Source organism: Piliocolobus tephrosceles, chromosome 5 (genome assembly GCF_002776525.5).
Source record: "Piliocolobus tephrosceles isolate RC106 chromosome 5, ASM277652v3, whole genome shotgun sequence".
NCBI lineage: Eukaryota > Metazoa > Chordata > Mammalia > Primates > Cercopithecidae > Piliocolobus > Piliocolobus tephrosceles.
In genome coordinates this window covers 143584434-143603940 of record NC_045438.1, presented here as the reverse complement: position 1 = coordinate 143603940, position 19507 = coordinate 143584434, and the positions used below count along the sequence as shown (strand labels likewise).

Genomic DNA, 19507 nt, shown 5'->3' with positions numbered 1-19507 from the left:
AAATAAATAAATAAATAAATAAATAAATAAATAAATAAATAAATAAATAAAGTTGGTATGAAATATGGCACAGGATCCCAGGGTATTTTACCACCAGAAGGAGGGATTTTTAAAAGTCAATTTTCTCTGATATGATTGTGAGCTTTTCAGCGAAACCCTCCAGATAATCAGCTGCTCTGAACATTTTCTTTTTGAAGAACGCCATTCACACTGTATATTTCTCAATCCTCATCCCAAGACATTGGAAGTGAAAATATAGGGAGCCATGAATGTGGGTGTTGAGTCTAATCAAATGGGATGAGCAGAGTTCAGAATGTGAACTAGGCAATGTCTTTCACAAATGACATGCATTCACTTAAGAATGCATTTCGATTCCTAGGAGGGCCAGAATTTTTTTCTGTACCAAAAATACATCATTTGGCAGGATGAGTCTATTGTTTGAGTCGGCAGTGCGGGTGTTCCAGCCCCAGGAGCAGATGCCCTCCAACTGTTCAGACTGGGGTATTCTGGGTGAAGAGAGAAGGGGCCACAGAGTGGACAGGTGGCTGCACACAGCTAGTCATAGCACCCCTCCCCCTCTGCCATCCTCTACATTTGGATTCCGGATTACACTGTGTGCCACAATTAATATTCGCAGCAGGAAATGGCAAGTATCAAATTTACCAGTTAGGTTTCTGTTAGCACTTCCAGAATCAAGGAAAATTGTTTAATAAGGGCATTTGTCTTAGTAAATGAAAGTTCGCCTAAACTTTACATGTGTATATATGACATATTTCCTGAGAGTTGACTCTGAGGCAATTTCATGCCATCATACTTCTCATTAACAGAGGGCCTTAAGTTACAGAGAATCTTAAAGATGGTCACAGTTAGTGTTTTTATTTTTATTTACTTGTTTACTTATTTTTTGAGACGATATTTGGCTCTATTGCCCAGGCTAGAGTGCAGCGGCGGGATCTGGGCTCATTGCAACCTCCGCCTCCAAGGCTCAAGGGATTCGCAGCCTCCCAAGTAGCTGGGACTACAGGCACGCATCACCATGTCTGGCTGAGGCAGGAGAATTGCTTGAACACGGGAGGCGGAGGTTGCAGTGAGCAGAGATCGCGCCATCGCACTCCAGCCTGGGCGACAGAGTGAGACCCAGAAGAAGGAGAGAGAGAGAGAGGAAAGAAGGAAGGAAGGAAGAAAAGAAGGAGGGAGGGAGGGAGGAAGGGAGGGAAGGAAGGAAGGAAAGAAAATCAAGCCAAAGTGTAGTGCTAGGCACAAAGTATGCACTCAGTTAAATGACACCTCTTATCCTATTATTATCATCATCATCACTAAGGTCAAGGGTAAAAAGACAAATGGCCTTATCTAAACAAAGCTTTGTGTTTTTGTGCTTTGCTATGTTTTCCTAATTAAGTTGGTCTTACTAGAACCTGTAACCTGAAGCGATAAGTTCTGGCACAGTAATAAGATTATTATGAAGTTATAACTCCATTGTCTAAGCTGAGCTCCTCTGTGAGGGGGTGTGGGGCAAGGGGTAAGTCATCTTCAACTCACCCTGCTAATATTTTCTGCAGATAAAATCTGATTATGGCAAGTAAAGTTGCCTTAGATAAGTTGTATCACTTTTTCTCAAAAAAGGGCTATTGAGGGCCAAATAGAGATCTTCCTTTTTCTCTTCGTGAAATTGCCTTTGGTTGGCCTTTTTTGGATCTTTAGAGAGCTTGATGGAGGGATAAGAAAATAAGAATGAAGATCAACGCGCAAGGTGTTGCCTCTTGAACTTCACTGCAAGGAACTAGCTCAATTTAACCTCCCGTGTATATGTTCCCATATAAGATATTACTTTTACAGTTCATCACTAAGGGAATGTGTCCTTTAAGGAACTGCTGTATTTTGTATGCCCATCTTTCTGCTAGCAGTAACTTAGGTGATAACTTCCTATGTTCCCCTTTCTGCCTGGTTATGAGGCAGCTCAGAGTAAAATTTACTGCTCTGTCATAACACGAACATACTTACTTTCTCTGGCTCCTCCTTTTGATACTGGTATTCTCCTTTTAAAATTGTTCATTATTCTAACCTGTCTCAACTCAGCATCAGGGAGTTTTTTTTTTTTTCAGTAAACTCGAACCACCTCTTCTTAGTCTTCTCTCAATTACTAGGTGTGAGTTCAAAGAGGCTTTAGCAGCTATCTATTGCTTGACAAAAGTCACAGGGAAATTTCCACTGATGTCCATTCATTGCCCCATAATTTGTTCCAGCTGTTTGTTTCAGTTTTTGGAAGCCACTGGATCATGGAGGTTCAGGGACAATGTGGGAACAAGTAATGTGATCATTACTGTAAATCTCCCATAAATCTTAATAAAGGAAATACTCATCATTCCCATTGAATTATCCCCATAAAGGAAGTTGTACTCAGGCTAACATGGGGCCCATGAAGATAACTTCTCTTGCACTGATTTGAAAAATGGGCACTTCTGGAAAAGATAAAATATGAGTTAAGTCAGTGAATCACAGCTATTGTTCTGGAAATTATATTCAAATCTAGTCAGTCCAAATCCGAGAACTCTATTTGTGATGCAAATCAAAGAAAGAAAAATACTTCTACTTAGCAAACCAATGCAATTTTGCATATCATTCAGATTGGTTACCACTTTAAATCTTTTCTGATAGAGAGATAGAAGGGTAAACCATGCGTGAATTAACCACATCTGACGCTATTCATTTTCCTTCAACTGCAGGTAATTATCCTGCATAATTCTCCTATGCATAAATTAAAACTGCATGAATTAACAATGAGCTTGTTTTCCTACATTCAGTAATTAAGACAAAATTGATCAAGGGATACTTTACATGTGGGCACGGATCAGACAAAAGTCCTCACAAAAGACAAGGAATGATTCCTTTATTCTCTCAGGTTTGTTTTTTCTCCATTTCCTTTCCCTTTTGTGGGGTTGATCAGATCTCTGAGGCATCAATCGTTTGCAAGAGGAAGGAGAAGGCACGCCACTGACATGGCGTTATTTATCAGGATGCATTGCTTATTGGAGAAAAAGTGCCCATTTCATTTCCCGATGATAGGGCATCTTTGCAGACACACTGCTTACCCAGCTGGAATAATGAACCTTGCAGATAGAGGATGTGAAAAATCTTCTTCTTGATTATAATAGAAGCCTGGAGTGTCTCATTAACGCCTTGATAGCAACTGAGAACCTCAGCCTGCGTGGACAGTCTCTGTTTCGAGTTGCTAAGCCAAAAGATCTGGCAGCCACAACTCAGCTAAGTTATGTGGGAGAACTCGGGCTTTTCGAACATGCTACAAACTGGCAGTTGCTGTGGGAACTGTGGCTCTGAATTTGGAGTCTGTGTATTTACATCCACAGCCGCAGCACAGCCCAGACTCTGATGCCAGACGGCCTAGGTTTAGAACCAAGCTCTGCCTCTTAGTAATTTTTCAGAACCTCCATTCTCTCATCTATAAAATAGAGTAATTACCTCAGGGTGTTATGAGCACCCAATGAATTAGTACATGTACCTGGCACATTAGCAATGCTGTTTAGTGATATTTAGTGATAACTATTACTTTTATAATAATATAAAACATGTTTATTTATATTGGGTGTTTCATTGTATGAGAAGCTTGGCTAGGTGTGGTGGCTCCCATCTGTGATCCCAGCACTTTGGGAGGCTGATGCAGGGAGATGCTTGAGCCCAGGAGTTTGAGACCAGCCAGGCCAACGTGGTGAAACCCCATCTCTACAAAAAATACAAAACTTAGTTGGGTGTGGTGGCATGAGCCTGTGGTCCCAGCTACTCAGGAGGCTGAAGTGGGAGGATTGCTTGAGCCCAGGAGATTGAGGCTGCATTGAGCTGTGATCTGGCCACTGTGCTCCAGTCTGGGTGACAGAGTGAGACTCTGTAGCTTTCTGTCAATATGCAATATGAGATATGTGTACACATATCTGTAATTCAGAATTTGCATTTCTTTGTTGGGTTTTTTGGTCTTGCTTTTTGTCGTTGTTGTTGTTTTAAGAGAAGGACTTGTCAGAGCTGGACTTGAACTCCTGGGCTCAAATGATCTTCCCACCTCAGCCTCTGGAGTAGCTGGGACTACAAGCACAGACCACCATACCTGCCTTAGACTTCGTATTTATTTTCTGAAAATTTCACTGGCTTCAAACTCCTCTTGTGCCCAGGAAGGCCTTGCCTCTGTACTTATACTCAGGATCCTATGATTCACCTAAAGGGAGATGATAGAGGGAAGGTCATTTTTACCATATGTAGCATCTTATGTGCCGGGCTTGGCCAGGCTTATACTCCCCCAGCTGGATTAAAAAAGGAGTGAAACGAGTCCCCGACATGAAAAACTATGCATCCTTTCAATAGGGCCTTTTTCAGTACCTTTAGCCTGATTACTGTATATTCACATTTATGAAAACATGTTGAGTTAATGCGGCCCCTTAGTCCCTTTCTGCTTTGGCTATTTTCTTCCATCAGTAAGGGAAAGAGCCATTTTGTGACAACCAAAGAACAAAAGCAAAACAAAACAAAAATTACATCTGGAAAACATCCTAATGTGAAGAAATACACATTGAGGATCTGGAAAAAAAAAATGACCCTTAAAAAAGAAACACCACGTGCCATTTCTATCCTATTTTAGGCCAAAGACCATTATGACAAAATTCAAAGGGCAAACTTTTTTTGGAATGTCATGGGAGCCTGAAAAGGGAGCAATTCCTGACCTTTATGTCATTACAGGGGCAGGTTTCCATTTGCAAAACCAAGTGTCCAACTGAGGACATTAATCATGTTGTAAGAGAAAATGGTCATACTTCGAATAGGCCACACTTTGGTGATTGAAGAGGGACGGCAGGCAGAACAAATCACCTCTCCTCCCTTCAGAGAAACACTGTTTTTTGCTGCCTCCAGGCTGGCCGAGTGGACCTCCCGGGGTGGAGAGCCCCCAGTGAGGAGTCAGAACATTTCAGCACTAACCAGCTAATCCATTCGTTTGGTTTCCTAATTTGTGAAACTAGAGACATTGATGTTACATCACAGGGTTTTTCTGTGGTTTAAATGAGACCATGGTTGTAAAAGTTGTTGAAAACTGCAAAAATCCACAGAGATATAAGGCACTATCACTTGGACTAAAGTATCGTAATGACTATCCTCAACTGGACCTTGAACTTAAACTTGAGGAACAGCCGACTTTAGGTATCAAAGAAGAAGGGGTGTGCAGAAGAGAAGTGGTAGAAAAGGGCCGGGCGCGGTGGCTCACGCCTGTATTCCTAGCACTTTGGGAGGCCAAGGCGGGCGGATCATGAGGTCAGGAGATCCAGACCACAGTGAAACCCCGTCTCTACTAAAAATACAAAAAATTAGCCAGGCGCGGTGGCGGACGCCTGTAGTCCCAGCTACTCGGGAGGCTGAGGCAGGAGAATGGCGTGAACCTGGGAGGCAGAGCTTGCAGTGAGCCGAGATCGAGCCACTGCACTCCAGCCTGGGCGACACAGCGAGACTCCCTCTCAAAAAAAAAAAAAAAAAAAAGAAAGAAAGAAAAAAAAAGAAGTGGTAGAAAAGGAAACAGCAACAGTCAGCTGGCTGGAGGAAGTAAGGGATCGCCAGCTGTGGCAGAATGTACTGCAGGTGTCAGAGCATAGTCGTTAATCCAATTACTTTTTCTTTTTCTTTCCTTGTTTCGCTTTTTTTTTTTTGAGATAGAATTTCACTCTTGTTGCTCAGGCTATAGTACAGTAGCGCAACCTCGGCTCACTGCAACCTCTGTCTCCTGGGTTCAAGTGATTCTCCTGCCTTTCAAGTGATTCTCCTGCCTCAGCCTTCTGAGTAGCTGGGATTACAGGCACCCGCCACCACGCCCGGCTAATTTGTTTGTATTTTTAGTAGAGCCGGAGTTTTACCATGTTGGCCAGGCTGGTCTCGAACTCCTGACCTCAGGCAATCCACTCGTCTCAGCATATCAAAGTGCAGGGATTACAGGAGCAAGTCACCGTGACTGGCACTTTTTCTTACTGGCACTCTTTTCTTCTCTTTTTCTCCATCTCCTTAGTGGGCTCCCAATTTGAGGACACTTCCTGAAGTATGGTTTGTACTACCTATACTTGCTACATTGAGACAGCTCTGCTTTGAAAATAAGTTATGTGGATTCCTGTTTGTTCACATGCTAGATTAGCCAGTTTGAAACTAAACTCCTTCTCCATGGTACCAACTCCATTTTCCCAAATCCTCCCCCGACAAACCAATGAAAATGTGCAACAGTTTGCTTCTAATATACAATTTAAGAATGGATTTCTTAGACCAATATTCTGCAGGAGGAGAAGGTGAGCTTTAGATTTGGCTGTTCTGTGACTGCTACTATCATGTTATTTACCTCACAGGGAAGAAATTTGATAGGAATAACACAAGACTGTGGTCATATTTGACCTTTTTCTGTGTCTGGCCGTATAAACCAATCTAGTTATTTATTGCTGTGTGACAAATCATTCCAAAATGTAGTGGCCTGAAACAACAGCAGTGAGTCAGGAATTGGGAAGGCCTCTGCCAGACAGTTCTGGCTCAGGGTCTCTCCTCAGTCAGATGGTGGCTGGACATGGAACAGCAGGGTTTGGAGGAGCTGGGGGCTGGCCAGGCATCTTCCTCTTTCTCATCTTCTCAGTTCTCTCTGTGTGATCACAGAGAGGTAGCTTGGGCTTCCTCCTAGCATGGTAGTCTCAGGATAGTCAGACTGCTTGCATGGCAGCTGATAACTTCAAGAGTTAGTATTCCAGCCAGTAAGGTAGAAGTTGAATGTTCTTTTATGATCTAGCCTTAGAAATCACATTCTCTATTGACTGAGAAAGCCAGTTTTGAGGGGAGAGAAAATAAACCCCCATCTCTCAATGTATCAGACTCACTTTATTGAAAGATCATGTAGGGTGGGAGTTATTACTGAGGGCATCTTTGGGAAAATATAATCTGCCAATCTGCCATATGGACGGGCTGTAAGTAGTTAAAGGTTAAATTGCAGAAAGTCAATATTTATCCCTGATATGGATACTTACATAAGATCTCTCCTTAATCTCCAGATAGCAACTTTTTTGTTTTTTTTTAACTTATTTATTTATTTTTAAATTTTTATGGGTACACAGTAGGTGTGTATATTTAGGGGATACATGAGATATTTTGATACAGGCACACAATAAATAATAATTACATCAAGGTTAATTGGGGTATCCTCCAGAGAGTAACTTCTAATGTGGTAAAACAGGCAACTATTCTGATGCCTCTCCCCTACCTCCCCTTTGTATCTTAATGACTTCACACTTGTTAAACTTCTTAAAAATCTCAGGCATCCACTTGTGTTCTGCCACATGCTACTGTCCCTCAGAGAAGGATCGTGCCATGGACATACACCTGCAGCTCCCCGAGTTCCTCATGACTTTCAGTGGCAGCTGCACCGGATACAGTGATTGGCACTCAGCATCGTCCCAACCCCTTTTTGCTGCCTTCGTTACTGGAGCTGGGAAGCTGAAAACTGCACTGCCCAGAATCCCCTGCAACTAGGATTCCATGTGTGAGTTTGGGTCTCTGTCAAATGCACTGGCACAAGATTGAAGGTAGAAGCAAGGGCAAGGCTTGTGTATATGAGTTTCAGATGGCTGCTGTAACAAATTGCCACAATTTTACTGGCTTAAAGTGAAAATGACACATATTTACAGTTCTGGAGGACAGAAGTCTAAAATGGGTCTCACTGGACTAAAATCAAGGTGTTGGCAGGTCTGTGTTCCCTTATGGCGGTTTGAGGAGAAAATCTGTTTCCCTGCCCTCTAGCTTCTAGAGGTCACCTGCATTCCTTTCCTTGTGGCTCCTTCCTCTATCTTCAAAGTCAGCAATGTTCCATCTCCCTGATCTTTCTTCCATAGTCACATTCCCTCTGACACAGCAGGGGAAGGTTCTCTGTTTTTAAGGACAAATAGAATTAGGTTGGGCCCAACTGGGTAATCCAGGATACTGTCAAGTCCTTGACTTAAATACATCTACGAAGTCCCTTTTGCTATGTAGGGTGACATAGTCACAGGTTCCAGGCATTAGGACATGGACATCTTTGGGGGTTGGATGTGCATTATTTTGCCTACCATAGCAGACTTCTGCTTCTTTTATTGTCACTGCTGGCAGCCACCTTCATGGAGTATCTGCTTTTTCTGTAGTGGCTTCCTGGCTGGCTTTTTCCTGACCATGCTAGTGGTAGTCTCATTCTGGAGTCAGTAGCTTCTCAAATCAGTGCATAGCTTCTTTTGTTTTTGGAGATGGAGTCTCAATTTGTTGCCCAGGCTGGAGTGCAGTGGTGTGATCTCTGCTCACTGCAACCTCTGCCTCCCAGGTTCAAATTGATTCTCCTACTTCAGCCTCCCGAGTAGCTGGGATTACAGGCGTATACCACTGTGCCCAGTTAATTTTTGTATTTTTAGTAGAGATGAGGCTTCACCATGTTAGCCAGGCTGGTCTCAAACCCCTGACCTCCAATGATCCACCCGCCTCGGCCTCCCCAAGTGCTGGGATTACAGGTGTAAGCCACCGTGCCCAGCCAGTGCACAGCTTCTTGAGTATAGGTTAGACAGTGGCTCCAGTAGCCCTGTTTTACAATGTACTTTTCTTAGGTGTTCCAAAAAGCTCAACCTAGAGTGTGTTTCCTTATCCTTTAACTTGGAGAGTGTTTAGTTGGCCTTCCTGGCCCAACCATCCTGTAACCCATTTTATTTTAGATCCTTTCTGCTGAGTAGGTTCTGTTCTCTGCAACTGAGCCCTGATGAATGTTGGATCACCTGTGGGTGTCCATCCCCTCAGCTTCATCTCTCTTTTTTTGTAAGCTCCACTTATTTCTCAGGATGAAGCATCACTGAGAAAACTCTAGGTTAGATGAGAACTTGGGAGGATACAGATCAAAATGGCTAAAATGCTGCCAATAACCTTATAAACTAAAAGTAGGGCACTGCAATTCAAGGGTTACAGCTGGTAGTTATCTTGGAATCTTCACATAGGATAGGTTAACCTTGAACCTCTGCGTATCAGCAGGGCACCTAGTGTGAGTATATATTAATTGGAAGGTAGACTGTCACAGCTAAGGCCAAGGCCAAGTCATTCCAGGACTTCATATGTAGCAAAAAGTAGAGAAATCAAATGTCATACTGGGATTGACCTCTTGGGAGTTGCACTAGCTCCAGGAGCTCCCGGAAACTGTCACTTTGAATTTATTTCTCCCAGTAGGAGGAGGAAAATCACGGGTGCTTTTAGTGTTTCTCTGCCTTGCTTTTGTATTTCTCAGGTACTCTCCCCATTTTCCTGCCCTTGCCTTCCTTCCAAGAGCTCACCTGGAAGCCAAGGTCAGAAGGAGACAAGCTTGAAGAGAATAGAGTCATTGTTTCTTCATTTAACATCCAAAACAATTTGTTTGAGAAGGAAGAGATCACTTCCAGGGGTAGAGGTAAAGGCCAATAACATTAAATCCAAAAGTTAAGAGGCAAATACAAGAAAGAATTAAAAGACACTGCTGTTTTTCTGTACATAGAGTTGGTTTTTGGTATGGTCGTTGGCCAACCTTGTTCTAGTATCATCATTAATAGTAGCCTTGTTTCACAACTGTTCTTATCTGACCTTCCTTGCGAGATATGCCTTTTGACTGTCCCTAACTTTCCTACCTTCAGTCTTGATCTTAAATCTAGGTTCACAGGCAGTTAGTTAATAGTTGATACCTACCATTGGGTAGGCAGCATGCAAGTCCCAAGGATAGAGGAACAAACAAAACAGACCCTCTGTGCCTTCAGGGAGCTCACAGTCTTCCCAGTCTTTTTGTCTGGTAAATATTCCCTTTTCCTTTCCGTTTACTTGTAATCTTAGAATAGGCACATGAATGAAATCTACATTGACTACTCCAACCACAGCCTTCTTCCTCTGACCTCTCATAGTCCTTTCCTCTAGGGTGACTGTGATTGCAACACTTCTGAGTGAAAGGTGGTGCTATTAATAATTATGCTGCAACAACAGGTGTCTATGGGGCAAACCAGGACATCCAGTCACCCACAGCACACTATCCAACTCAACTGTGCTCCTCCTACTTCTCCACCAGACTGTGCTCCCTAGAAGGTATAATCAATATCTTACACTTTTTCTTTTTCTTCAGGGCTTCACTCTGTCACCTAGGCTGCAGTACAGTGGCATTATCTCTGCTCACTGCAGCCTCGACCTTCCAGGCTCAAGTGATCCTCCCACCTCAGCTTCCAGAGTGGCTGAGACTACAAGCATGAGCCACCATGTCTGGCTAATTTTCCCTTCCCTCCCCTCCCCTCCCCTCCCTTTCTCTTCCCTTCCCTTTCTGAGATGGGTTTTCACCATGTTACTCAGGCTGGTCTCAAACTCCTGGATTCAAGTGATCGTCCCACCTTAGCCTCTTAAAATGCTAGGATTACAGGTGTGCGCCACCGCACCTGGCCAATATGTTATACTTTTACGTTGAATGAGATGTCTAACTTTATCCAGACTTTAGAATAATTGCCCAGTAAACATATGCTTAAATTGAAACAAAGTGGGATTCTCCTAAATTATATAACATTACAGACTTGAACTTAAAATCCACCTCAGAATTAAAAATGATTGCAAATCAGTTTTAGAATGCTAAACGGTATAAAAAATACTTCCTTTGAGACTCCTCTCTCCTTGGTCTGGTAGAGAACTCATTTTGATCTAATGGAACACAACATAGAAATATTGCACCTCATTTGCTTTCACTGTTGAAAAAAAATCTAATTTCCTTTTTAATTAATGTAATGAACTTGTGAAAACATTCATCCCCTCCACACAGCACTCATCAGTTCAAGTAAACAATGCACAATAAAATAAATTGGAGCAGCTTCTTTTCTTCACAGTGTCCTGGGTTTCCTTTGAGGGAATTAAATCCAGCACAGGGCCATGTGTAAATGATCTTTTTTCTAGATAGCCTGCTGCACTCAGGAAAACATTGATTATTTTTAGGGAATGTTTCCAACCTAAGTGAGATGAGTTTGCTGTGACCAAAAAGCAAAACAAAACAAGACAAAAACCTGGACCATGAACCTACAGAAGAAGTTGGTGGCTGCAGAGAGGAGACACAGAAGAGGGAAGAGGACATGTGAGGGTTTCATGCTTAATTCTCTGGAGATACATGATGCATTGAGTGATTTTGTTCAATTGAATCAACTTGAAGGCTTCCATATGCATAACAGTGAGGTTCTCATTTTCAGGGGAAAAATGTCGTTTCAAGAAACTGCCTGTAAGTAAATGAAATGAAGAAACGAAGCTAAAAGAAGGGCTCCTTCCAGATGAAAAGGCATATACTCATGATCATTCTCCTTTTCTGAACAGATCTTTCTAATAATCACATTGCAGGGTGTTTACATGACAACTGCTTTATGACACCATTCTACACCTAGGTTTGCCTTTGGGGAGCCAATTATGAGCGACTGGGCTATCTGTACCTCCTCTCCCCACCCCCACCCCAATTCCCTTGCTCCATTGTTTTCAGCTGGTATTCTTTTCTGGTTGAATGGCCACAAACACAAGCTGTCTATCTCTCCCAGCTCGTGGAGCTCAGCTTGGCAGATGAAAATAACCCTGGTAAAGGAGCTCTTCACAAACACGGGGCCCTGCTCACAGGACCACCGATGCAGGAAGCCCAAGTAGAAAGTCAAATCTGCCATTGCCCTGAGGAGCACCCATTGTGTAAATAAAAGGGACTTTCACTTCTATCACCACTTCCTCCCAAGAAAAGCAAGGAACTGTTTTTAGACTTCTGACTTCTTTTCAGAATGAAAACAGATAATCTATTGAATGCAATAAATGATTAAATAAAACTCTGGTTTGCAAACCCTTCAACCCAAGGCACTGTTGTATGTACAATTCAGCTGTTTAATATAAAATCTGAAATCTGTGCTATTCACCCTGCAAAGTTGCCTTTGTCTATATTTTAGTCTCCTGACAGAGGGGTGAACCAATAATCTGTGAATTAACACAAAATGTAAGAGAGAAGTGTCTTGGTAATACTTAGAAGTGGGCATGTGGTTGATATAACAGTTGGGCTGTGGGGTTTTATCATAATAGGGGTGTTTCCACTTTAGTGACCTCAGATTTAGGTAAGGACACTTGGCAGTCATTAGCAGGGCCCCAGGTCAATGGGTATCAATATTAAAGAGCAGAATTTTTATGCGAGTTTAGCTAACAAGACCCACAGATATAAATATCTTCCTCCACCCACCCCCAGCCTCCTTGGCTTCTCCAGGTCAACCTTGGGTGGGTCCCTTGTCTGCTGGAAATAACTTCACTTTGCAGTTAACAAAAGGAAGGAGAGCCATTTCTGGAATTGTGTTTGGGTAATCAGAATTCTATGCAAGTCCCTAGCGCATGCTTTTGGTCTTCCCTCTCTCTAGCTTGGTATTTCTTTATATTTATACTGAGGATAAAATATTCAAAGAGAAATCTCACATTAGAGTGTCAGAGGAAGAGGGAAGCAACAGCAACTGGGGGGTCCTTTGGAAAAGCAACATATGCAGTATGTTTTTACTAAACAGATTCTCCAGTGTTCAAGTTTTCAGATGTTTGGATGTAGTAAATTTTTGGACAGGCAGATGCATTACCTTCCTGGGGAAAAGACACAATTTGACACTATTGTAACTGAAGGGGAAGCTGAGCACAGAAAGCTAATCCTGAGTGCTGGGAGATGGAGGCTTCAGATAGGGGAGTTCCTCAAGCCCCTGTTACCCTAAGTTGGCACATCCCTGCAGTTTGTTCCTACAGAAGGATAACTACTGATGCTTCCTAATTAACCACTGGAGAATAGCCTTGATGGTGCTGGGTCTCGGAGAGTTCATGGCTGACATCCCCTGCTTGTGACAGCAGCTAAAATACAATTTGATGAAGGTAGATGGCGTGAGTGGGCAAGCTCAGAGGCTGGTCCAAAATGGCTGGAGGAGCAAGGGGAAGAGGGGAATTGAGTGAGTGGGAATACCCGGGTAGGGGAGGGAAGGAGGTGGGTATACTCTTAGAGCAAGACAGACCCGATAGAAAACAAAAGGGAAGAAATGATTGTGTGTCAGGTAACAATCGGGCAGATGCTCACACAGGATGCTCCCAGTCCCGTAGAGATGGCCAAGTACAATTTCTTCAGAATGGGGGCAGTGATTAGTCACAATCCTAGACTTTCTACCAAGTGTGTGGACATAAGAGGGTAAGAAGTGGGGAGCAGGGAGGAAACAGCTCCAACATTTATTTTAAGACAGTCACAACTGTTTTCCCAGATCAAAAGCTTGAACATTTTTCCTCAGTCACTCAAGCAACATGTAGGTATCTCCAAGACAAGGACCTAGGAGCCTACCAATCTCACTCCGCGCCACCCCCATCCCCGCAGAATTAGCGCGATTCTCCTGCTTTTCCACTTGCTCTCCAGGGAGCTGTCACTTCTCACAGTACCTCTGCCACCTTAGCACCTGATGACTTCTGCTTACCTAATTTCAAAATGCACCTACTCACTTCGAACGTGAGGGGTCTCTATCTGCTGCCCACTGCCCTGTGAGAGGGAGCTAGAAGGTCATCGTCTCGGGCAAGAGAGCTGCACATGCTCCGCTTGGCCAGCCCCCTCCCACGCCACGGACACCTGCTAGGGTGCTCCTGTCCTCAGGTGCATCCCTTCCCCCCATCTTTCCAGACACAGGTCGGCATCGAAGCAACACATTTTTTCCTTTCTTGCCCCTCTTCCCAATTCTCATCCTCCCATTCCACCTGGCCAATTTGGAATTCACACACGGTGAGGAAGGAGCTGGGTCATAGTCCAGCTCAATCGGGCAGCCCGGGGCCAAGTGAAGACCCTTGAGACTGCCATCCCAGCCCTGAGCTGGATTCCCCATAGGCTCTGCGAATGCCAAAGTCGTTCCGCGCCAGGGGGCCACCCAGGACTCCCATCTGGGGGCGCTCGCACACACACCCCTCCCTGACTCCCAGGGCCCGGCGCCTCGCCCCAGAAATGTCCCAACGCCGGGCAATGCTGTGGGCCCCTCTAACCTTGGCCCGTTCCTCCACTCTCCAGGGCATCCTTCAGTTCTGCTTGCAAAAAGTGCGCGTGCCCCTTTCGCTTAGCAACTTCCCGACCGTACCCTGCGGGCTTCAGATGCCCGAACCCATCAGGGTGGTGGAAGCCGAGGACGCTCCAGTTTCAACAGCTGCTTAGCATGCAGCGCTCATTCAAGTCGAGGACACCCCTCCCCACACAGACCTCACCGGGTTGTAAGCAAAATCAGAAGCTAAAAAGAAGAAATGAAAAGGTGAACCTACCTAACGACGACGGCTCCTTGTCATGTCAGGGGCACACTCAAGGTTCTCTGGCATGGCATAAAAAAGCCTCCGCACCAATGCAATGCCCGGAGCTGCCCGCACCTCCGGCTTTGCATATAGCCTGAGCTCGCTCACTTGGGTGAAGGGGACCCCGGGAGGCAGTCGGGTGGACGCGAGCCGTCCCCAGCGCCGGCTGCCCTGCCGCGTCCGCTCGCAGCAGCTGCGGCGCGCGGGCTGAAGTTGCGGGGCTGGCGGGCGCGAGGGTGGCGGAGCGCGGAGCGAGAGCGGCGGAGCGGGCTGAAGGGCGGGAGCCGTGAGGAGGGAGAGGCGCGGCGCGGGGGCCGGCGGCGTCACTTGTGCTGGGAGGGGAGGACGGGTGGAGACAGCTGCTTGACAGCTACTTCAGCCCAACTCCAGGAGGCTGCGCTTCGGTGCCTGCTTCCAGCTGATCGCCGGCACGCCAGGCTTCTTTGCAAGAGCCGGCGCGGCAGCTTTGGAGTGATCCGTGGGATCGCGCCGGGGAGCGAGCCCGGTGGATCGAGGGCGCTGGAGGGATAGGGCAGAGTAAAGGAGCCGAGGCAAGGAAGGGCCCTTTCAGCTAACGTTTTGGGATCTTTTATACAGGCTGGGCTGTGCACTGAAAAAAAATGAGGCGGTAGTGTACGGGGTGGGGGCAGTGTGGGGGTGAGGTTGGTTGCCCATGGCAAGCGTTGTGCTGGAAAGCCCCGCTGGGGAGGGCTGCTTTGTAGGGCATTCTCTCTACCGGGGCTGCTTTGGACACAGCTCTCATAAAGATGGCAGAAGCAGAATTGTTTTTTATTTTGTTCTGGTGGATTTGAATTATAAAGGTTTCCTTTGGGGAAAGCATGGGTCTGCCTGATAGACAGCCATTCGCAAAAAAGGGCCTTTTGGAGCGGAAACTGTATGGAACTGGGAGTCGACAAAGGCCCAGGGACAAGGTCCTGACTCAGTCTCCATCCTTACACAGGGATTCCCTGCTATGCCTCAGTTTCCTCATCTGTTAAGTGATCATAATGAATAGATTGTGTATTTAGAATATGTTAACTAGAAAATACCACAAGACACACCCACTCCCTCCCACACCACTTGAGATTCAGTCACCTTGTGAAAGGATCAGTAAGAATCAGTGAGCTGAGACGTTAACCAAAAGGGAACATCCTAGGAGACGTGTCAACATGGGAAACACCCACAACCAGTCATGGTCTGGGCACTGCATCCTTGGGCTGAAATACCAAGCAGCCAGAACCATCGCCTGATAAACTGCTTCATAATCCACCTAGGAATACAACAGAAAGGGCAAAGTCAACTTGATGCCCAGCAAGAATGCCCAAGAGCATGCCTTGGTCACCATGTCTCTGCCTTAGACCATGAAGAGTGGCCTGAGCAGTTCCTTGACAGCCTGAGCCCTCATTACAGCTTCTACCCTTCTTCCAACCTACAAAATAGTTTCTGACAGCACTTAGTCTCCTCATGTAGGCATTCCTTTGGAGGAGAAAATGTGTTGACCACATGGCATGTATATGTCAGGCAGCCTGGCGAGTTATTTTTCATATGTTTTTAATATTGGGATTCTGGTCAATACATGAATCTCTGGTGAGTTTCGTTGACTTGAGTCTGTCTTTACACTGCTGAACACTACAGTTTATCAGCTATCTTATATTGTAGGCTCCAGAGCAGATATTTTACAGGCATTGTATCCTTTATTCCTGATTATAATCCTCCAGTGGGTGTTATTGTGCCCATTTTATAGATGGGGAAACCAAGATTCAAGAGACTTCACATGACCTGTCCAAGATGACACAGGTTAACCAACTTTAGATACACATGCGAAACCTGGGTTTGGACACCCACAAACATGGGCTGTAGTGATACTATCCTGTCCCAGATCCTCACCCTTCAGAGGACACAACTAAGCTATGTCTGGACTCCTGAGCTGCAGAAACTGTGAGATCATAAACATGTGTTGCTTTAAACGACTGTGAGAAGGGGTTATGCAGCAAGAGATAATGAAAATATCTACACCACAGAAACAATCATCTTTAAAAATATGCACTGTATTGTGGTCACTGTGGTGCTTGAAACCCTGCATTGGTTCCCAATTTGGAGTACAGAACAAAAGCCAAACTCCACACCAATGCTTACCAAGCCCCTGCCAGTCCCTCCAGCCTCACTCACGCCTCTCTCTTCTCTCTCCTCTCAGTTCCTTATACACTCCAGGCCACTTCTCAGAGAGGCCTTCCCTGACCACATCTTTAAGTACATCCTTCCCCCACCAGTTATTCTCTGTCTTAATGCTCTATGTTTTTTTATAGCACCAACTGTAAACTGTAAAAACTTTATTTGCCTCTTTGCTTATTTCTTGTCTTACCAGACTGTGAGCTCATAGGGCAGGGACCAACTCTGTCTGATATACGGTGTCCCCAGCACAGAGCAGGAGCTCCATAGCTACATACTGAATGAAAGATGGATCCAGTCATTCTGAAGTACCCCTTCACTCTTACATTGATCCTTTTATTTCCCTTGCTAACCTCACCCTGAAACTTATCTGCAACCACATAGCTTTTGCCCATTTCCAAATAGCCACATCTATTCATTAAGATCCAGTTTAAATACTTTAATCTATATCCATTTTTCCAAGATCCCTTGCCCCCCCGCCTTTTTTTTCCCCTTTCATTTCAGAGCTTTTATAGCACCTTAGTTTATTCTCCAGATGCCTAGCACCTTCCTCTGCGTAGAGGTGGATGGTTCCAAACATTTCTCTGTTTACTGAAGTCTGGAGAAAGAGACATGGAAAGAAGTACAAATATGCAGTAGAAGTTTGGGCAGAACTGAGTAAAGCACTACTGCAGATAAGGACACTACTAATGGTCTCATAGGACGAATCTGGAGGGAGAAGGGCCTGACACCCACCCTGGAGAGGAGCCAACTGTTTTTCCCCACCTTCCCACTCCCATCACCTTCCTGACTCAGAAATGGCGCTGTTGTAAGTGACATATAACATTTTATGAGAAGGAGGGGGAAGAGGATGAAAAGAGAGAAGAGGCAGGCGATGTTAGGTACTTTACAGATATTATCCCACTGAAGCCTGTCATCTCTTTCCCATAGCTGCCTCCACTTGAAAGATAAGAACACTGATACTCTTGAGAAGATGAACAAGTAACTTCCTGATGATCACAAAGATGAAGCTAGTGTTGAAAGACAGATGTGATTCCAAATCAAGTGTTCTTTCTACTATAGCACATTCCACTCCCACCCCCAACTTCCCCTATTGGGTTGAGGGGTATCTTGCTGAGGTTTGGGCATGACTGTGGGCATGACGTGTGTGTGTGTGTGTGTGTGTGTGTGTGTGTGTACATACAGAGCAGAGATCAGAAAGAAGCATGGAGTGGCTCCCCAAGCTGCCGCCTTTAGAGATTCCATGAGGTTGCCCCACTCGGCGCTGTGGATTTAGGACTGAAACTCTGAACAGGAATGAAGAGTGCACAGTAAGCTGTGTCTCACCTTGAGCGAGCTTCTTAGGAAGGGAGCAGAACGTGTGCAGTATGGAAGATGAAGGGGCCAACGCAGGCCTGACTGACTGCATTAGACTGGAAGCTCTGGGAATTCAGATCTGTTCTGGGTGACTTTGTAGACCCCACAGTTCCTCCCACAGAGTACCTCCAGAGAGCAGGTACATGTGTGACTGAGGGACCAGGCAGCACAGATCTAAACACCCATGACACACTGTGTATTAGATTGCCTGGTCCAAATCCCAGAGATTAAGGTCATATAACCAAATAAAAAGCCCACACCAAGTCTCCTAGAGCTTAGTCTAAAGGTCTTCACACCACCTCTCTAATTACTGCTCCTGCTGTGGTCACCAAAGTCTTCATTCTTGGGTAGTTAATTTCTGCTTGTGCCCATTCTCTCTCTTGTAATGCTATTCACTTCCTTCTAGGTTCCTACTACCCCTTAGGCAGGATTCTTTATCCCCAAAACTTCACTGAGCAGAGCACTCAGATATCTTGGCTGGGTCCTTTTAACCTCACCCAGGGAAACAGTGAAGCCTAGAGCTTGACAGGCATTATGGGTGGGGATAGTATAGGAACCTCCCCACCCCCACCCATGAGACACTTGCATTGCTCTTTCAGGTCAATGAAAAGGAATGGTTCCTTCCAAAGAAGAAATCGTTTAATACAACTCAGGGTATTTTCCCCCCTATATATAAATTTTAATTGAAAACACCTGTAATGGCTGGGCATGGTGGCTCACGCCTGTAATCCCAGCACTTTGGGAGGCTGAGGTGGGTGGATCACTTGAGGCCAGGAGTTCGAGACCAGCCTGGCCAAAATGGTGAAACCCTGTGTCTCTATTAAAAATGCAAAAAATTAGCTGGGTGTGGTGGCAGGTGCCTGTAATCCCAGCTACTCAGGAGGCTGAGGTGGGAGGATCACTTGAACCCAAGAGGCAGAGGTTGCAGTCAGCCAAGATCGCGTCACTGCACCTCCAGTCTGAGTAACAGAGCAAGACTTCATGTCAAAACAAACAAGCAAACAAACACCCCTAAGTACTAATAATAGCTATTATTTCAAGAAATAATCGAGTGCCACCCAGGTGCCAGACACTCTGTTAAGGGCCGGAGACAGAGGTAAGCCCAGTAGTCGTGAAACCTGCCTTGTAGAGTCTGGTGATGAGGACAGTTGTAAATAAGTGGGATGGTGTATTACGAAGGAGTCAGCACTCTGGGTGCTATGGGAACTGTGATAATTTTTTATACATAAAACAAGGTGTTTGAACTTCAGCAGCACTGAAAATGGCCTCTTTTAATAACTGAACTATATCCCGTTCTCCTCTCATGAGCACTTTTTAAGCCAGTGTGTGAAGAACAGACTCAATCAGACAAGCCTTGTTCTTACTGTCATCAATCAATCCTAGTAAATACACAATTCATCAGAAGAAAGCAGAACAGCAGCCAAAATGCAACCAATTTAATTCGCTGACTTAGAGCTTCACATATGTAATAAAGGACTTAGACCATGCCTGAAGAACCACTGTTGTTATGAAGTGAAGTCGGTGCTCTAGGTCTAATCAGAAGGTCACTTAGAGATTTGGTTGTACCTACCAACCCTTATCTATCTATCTATCTATCTATCTATCTATCTATCTATCTATCTAT

General features: G+C 44.9%; 1 protein-coding gene across 7 annotated transcripts in view; it reads right to left on the bottom strand.

The window, feature by feature from the left end:
* Window positions 1–19507, bottom strand: part of RIPOR2 (RHO family interacting cell polarization regulator 2) — a 244921-nt gene that overhangs the window by 92102 nt on the left and 133312 nt on the right. The window contains exon 1 of one of the 7 annotated variants that reach the window (XM_023209735.2): window positions 14332–14684. The exons of the other annotated variants lie outside the window; for them this stretch is intronic. The gene's annotated coding sequence lies outside the window, so the exon portion shown is untranslated. Of the gene's footprint in view, window positions 1–14331; window positions 14685–19507 lie in introns of those variants that run through there. 7 annotated transcript variants of the gene reach the window in all.